The sequence below is a fragment of the Triticum aestivum genome, chromosome 5B (assembly GCF_018294505.1).
Source record: "Triticum aestivum cultivar Chinese Spring chromosome 5B, IWGSC CS RefSeq v2.1, whole genome shotgun sequence".
NCBI classification, from domain to species: domain Eukaryota; kingdom Viridiplantae; phylum Streptophyta; class Magnoliopsida; order Poales; family Poaceae; genus Triticum; species Triticum aestivum.
In genome coordinates this window covers 582,104,229-582,109,940 of record NC_057807.1, presented here as the reverse complement: position 1 = coordinate 582,109,940, position 5,712 = coordinate 582,104,229, and positions in this window count along the sequence as shown.

Below are 5,712 nucleotides of genomic sequence, written 5' to 3'. Positions count from 1 at the left end.
TCACACATCATCAAACTACTTCAACATCCATACCACCACAAGCTCCTATTGTTCAACCGATACCCTTAGCCCAAGTTGAAGAAGATGATCAAGTTCCTCTTCATGATAATCTTCAAGAACAAGAACAAGAAATCCAATCATTGATGATGAACCTCAACAAATGCAATATGAACAAGAAGATCTTCCTCCACACATTAATGATCCATATGTTGAGGATGTGGATGATGGACATGAAGTTGAACCTCGTGAAACCCTTACCTCCATCATGCCACGAGTGGCCGGTCGTGTTGATGTTGACAAAATTCTCACCGGCATATCGGAAGGTAGAGTCACTCGTAAACATTGACAAACTTTTGTGCTCACTTCTCGTTTGTGTCTAGTGTTTGAGCCTCTCAAGGTACAAGATGCATTGATGGACAACGATTGGCTCGTTGCTATGCAAGAAGAGTTGAACAGTTTTGAACGCAACCAAGTGTGGTCATTAGTCAAGAGGCCACCTACGGAAGCACAATGTCATTGGAACAAAATGGATTTTCAAGAACAAGCAAGATGAGAATGGTGTAATCATCCGCAACAAGGCAAGGTTAGTGGCACAAGGGTACTCACAAGTTGAAGGTTTGGACTTTGGTGAGACCTTTGCCCCCGTTGCCCGTCTTGAATCCATTCGCATCTTACTTGCTTATGCTGCTTTCAATGGTTTTACATTACATCAAATGGATGTGAAGAGTGCTTTCCTTAACGGTCCTCTACAAGAAGAAGTATATGTGTCACAACCACCTGGGTTCGTTGATCCCGATCACAAAGACTATGTGTATAAACTTCATAAGGCTTTGTATGGCCTCAAACAAGCACCTCGTGCTTGGTATGATCATCTTAAGAAGTTTTTACTCGATGATGGTTTTGTGAGAGGGGTGATCGATCCCACTCTTTTTACTAAGAGGGACAAGGGTGATTTGATCTTATGCCAAATCTATGTAGATGATATCATTTTTGGTTCTCCTAACATTCATTTGTGCAAGAAGTTTGCGGACTCCATGACCAAGAATTTTGAAATGTCACTCAATGCGGATTTGAAGTTCTTTCTCGGATTTCAAATTCAACAATTTCAAGAAGGAATTTTCTTGTCTCAAGCAAAATACCTCAAGGATATCCTAGAGAAGTTTGGCATGTCTGATGCTAGTCCATGTAAGACACCCATGCCAACCAAAATTGTACTCACTGAAGACACAAACGGTATCCCTTTCGACCCATCTAAATACCGCTCTATGATTGGTTCATTGCTTTATCTTTGTGCATCTAGACCAGACATCATGTTTAGTGTATGCATGTGTGCTAGATTTCAAGCTTCCCCTAGGGAAAGTCATCATAAGGCGGTTAAGCATATTCTTAGATACCTTGTTCACACCCCAAAGTTGGGTCTATGGTACCCCAAGGATGCTAAGTTTGATCTCATTGGGTACACGGATGCGGATTGGGCTGGAGACAAAGTGGATCGTAAGTCCACCTCCGGTGCATGTCAGTTTCTTGGTCGCTCCTTGGTAAGTTGGTCCTCGAAGAAACAAAATTGTATTGCCCTCTCTACCGCAGAAGCTGAATACATTGCAGCCGCCAGTTGTGCAACTCAATTACTATGGATGAGGCAAACTTTGAAGGATTACGGTATCACCTATAGACATGTGCCTCTTCTATGTGATAATGAAAGTGCCATCAATATTGCTGAGAACCCCAAGGATCATCTCCGCACCAAGCACATTGATATTAGGTATCACTTCTTGAGAGATCATGTGAGAAAGGGTGATATTCACATTGATCACATTGGTACAGATTTGCAACTGGCAGATATTTTCACCAAACCATTGGATGAAGCAAGGTTTTGTCGACTTAGGCGTGAACTTGGTATCTTGGAGCTTGACAACTTATGTAAATCTCGTACTTCATGCATGCATCTTCATAATGTCTTGTCTTGATGTAGGCATATTCTTAGGGGGGGACATTCAATCTATGAGTACTCTCTCCCTTACATAATGCATAAATAAAACCAACACTCTCAAAGTCACTATGACACTTACCTTTTTGTGCATAAGTACTTTAAAATGATGGAGTAATAACCATGGGTCCAAAAGTACAAATTTTTTGGTTCCCAAAGTTATATAATACTCATACATGGTGACTTAGCCAATTATTCTTTTGGGTTTATATGAGTTTGAGATATTGTTTGTGGACTAGGCTACTTGTTATATAGATATCTAATCATAACCATCATCATTATATATTGCACCTAATACTCTCAAAATGTATCTTATATCGTCCGGATCCTTTATGCCGGACGTCCGTAAAAAGCTTTCTATTGAGCTCAGCCCGGTCGTCCGGCCCTCCGACGTCCGTTCATTTTTTCCCTGGTCCAGGCACCGGACGACCGTGGATTCCCGTCGTCCGAATGTTCTCCGACACGGACATCCGTCGCACTCCGGTCGTCCGTAACAAGCTTTCTGTTGACCTCCATCCGGTCATCCGGCCGATCCGGACGTCCGTTCATTTTTTCCTGGCCCAGGCTCCGGACGTCCGTGGACCTCCGGTCGTCCGAACGATTTCTCAGGCACCTATATGTACCGCGGGGTAGGTTTTCGGGTCAGTTACCCTAATCCACTCGCTCCCTCTTCTCTGTTCCCCACCGCCGCCGCTCCTGTTCCTCGTCTCCTCGCAGCGGCCACTCGCCGCCCGTGCCCCTCGCCGGGGCCGCTCACTACTCAGTGTCCTTGCCGTGGTCCCACCACTCGTTGTGGCCGTTCGGGTCGCCTCTGTCCCCGCTCAACCTCCGGTCGCCATCGTCACACCACGCGCCGTAGCCACTCGGCCGTTCACTGATTCGCTCCAGTCGTCGTCTCCCTCCGCGTTCCTCACTCAAAGGTCGTGATGCCCAAGACCAAGCACTCCGCACGCTAGCAAGTCACCGGTGGGCCGTCTCGCACGTCTCGTCATGGTGGCTCTGATGACTCCCAGGAGCGGGCTCATCCTCGGAAGCGTGCCGCCCATCCTCACAGCTCTTCTAGCAACTCATCCTCGGAGGGGTCCGACTATGAGGATGAAATGGATGATTTGGAGCAGCCCGCGTTTGTGGCTGTTCGCACCTCCGCACCCAAGCCGGGAACTCGTCGGCCCACCTTCCAGCCTCCTCCTCCTCCGGTCCAACCTCACGGTGATACTCGTCATATCTCACTTGAACCTCCTCTAGCACACGACCGTCATGTTAAGCGGTTCAACATGGTTCCCACTGCCTCCTATCTTAAGTTGCATCGTGATGTTGATCAATTCACGGTTGCTCGTGACTCTAGGGACCCTCGTTTTCGCACTAATGTCCAAGCTGACATTTTTACCACTATCATCATTCTTAAGGGTCTCTCTGTGCATTTGTGGATTGATTTAGAGCATATTAGTACTCACCTGGAAAAATATTCCGGGGCTATTGAGCTCATTGATTCCTCCAATCTTGCTGCCCCATTTACATTTCAACATGACTTTAACCAAGCCGCCATTCATCAATTTTATGCCACATGCTTTTTTGGTCCAAATAACACTATTACTTGGATGATCGCCGACACAAAGCTCTCGGCATCCTACTCTCAATTTGTTACTGCCCTCGGTTTTCCTGACACCGGGTTCAAAATTCACAATGATGACCCCAACCATAGACCCAAGGGCCCTGATGCATGTGCTGATCCTATCAAACCCCTATCCCAACTGACTGGTGATGAGAAACATAAGGGTTTTAACCAAGTTTCCATTTGGCGTGCTCCTTTCTTCATTATCTATCAATGTGCCATTCGCACCATTTATCCTAAGATGGGTGACAAGGGGTCCTGCAGTAGCTACTGCATCGATCTCATGCATCGCCTCTATGCGGCTCCGAAAGGGAAGATAAATGTGCCTCATTTTCTATGGCATGAGATTCGCCTCGCTTCCTTTTAGCACAAGCGGGCCTTTCCTCATGCTCCCTTTCTTCAGGCCTTCATTGAGTGTGTGGCTTTGTTTCCTATTGCTCGCACTCATTTGCATGAGCGATGGGTCATTCCCCCACACATGGCCGATAACTATGTTCCCAAGGACTCCTCCTCTTCTGCTCATCCGCGCCGCACTGTTGGTAGCATCCCTTGTTCTGCTACCTTCGGATCTGCACCCTTTGGTCGCATTGCTCGCTTTCTGGGGAAGGCCCACTCTGCCTTGATGAAGGCTATTTCGTTTAACTGCTCCCAAAACCACGTTGTTGTCACGCACCTTATCACCTCCAAGAATTCTCTGAAGACTCGTCTGAGAGACTCCGGAGTATTCGATGTGAGTGATGATGACCGATTTCCTGATGAGCCACCTTCTAATTTTGGTTTTCCCTCGGGTCCTGAGTTGGCTGACTTCTTTGACGAGGCTGGTGGCAGTGGTGCACAAGATGAGGATGATGATGATGCTCTCTGATGCTGTTATGACCTCCTTTTGGGTATTTGATGCCAAGGGGGAGTAGGCACTGTGCACTATGATATTAGCTTGTTAGCTTGTAATCGAACTCATTGCTATGATTGTTGATTAGCTTGTATCGAACTTATGTTATGAGATTGTAGAAACTGATGTTCTATGCTATGAGTGTTCTATGCTATGAGTGATGAATCTATATGGAGCTTATTGTCTTGATTATCTTGTGTGTGAGGTTTGGTTGTGTTGGTATCATATTGAGGGGGGCTCTCCTCATGTTTATTCTCTATGGTATCATATTGAGGGCGAGCTCACTCCTTGCTTTTTATTATTACTGAGCTTCACAACAAATCCTTTCGGTTCCTATTTTTATGTGTGTGCATATATGTTGTCATCAACTACCAAAAAGGGGGAGATTGAAAGTGCAATCATGCCCTTAATCGTATTTTGATGTTGATGACAACATGTATGTTGGGACTAATCATGTTTATCAAGTATATCTCAGGATTATGTCTCAAAGGCCGTGTGTGGATTATGACTAGGGACAAATGCATATAACTCAAGATTGGAGATACAAGACATTAGCCGTGGCTTTGTTTACGGTTTGTTCTAGAGTATAGGGATCCTACACTATTAAAAGGGGATTGTTGGATCTAGTGAAAGACTTGCCCAAAGCCCACAACTCCTGTTATTCTCTCCGGTCGTCCGGTACTCTATGGACGTCCGGTCCCTCTCAGTTGTCTGTACGTCCGGCTCTCTCCGGTCGTCCGGTGTTCCCCTTACAGAAAGTTATTTATGGATTTGCGAAACACTTCGGACGCCTGACCTCCGGACGGCCGGCACGTCTCAGACATCCGGTATTTCCACCACATAATCATATTTATGGATTTCCGGGCCTCTCCGGACGTCCGGGCTCCGGACGACCGACACGTCTCGGACGTCCGTGTGCTGTGCATAGATTCGTGGCTTATTTGTTCCCAGCGGCCGGACGATCGATAACTGTCGGATGTCCGGACATACTTGTGCCACCGGACGTCCGGGGCTGTCCGGACGTCTGAACCCTCCTGTGCACTTAAGTGGCTCAAACGGTCACTTTTTCCACACCCACTATAAATAGGCTTCTCCCTTCCATGGGATAAGGTTGACCATTCACTTTGAGCTTGCCAAGAACACGTTTCACTCTCTCTCTCTCAATCCTCTACACCAAATCCTAGATCCCCAAGGGATTTAGGAACATTTGAGAGAAGTTCTCCA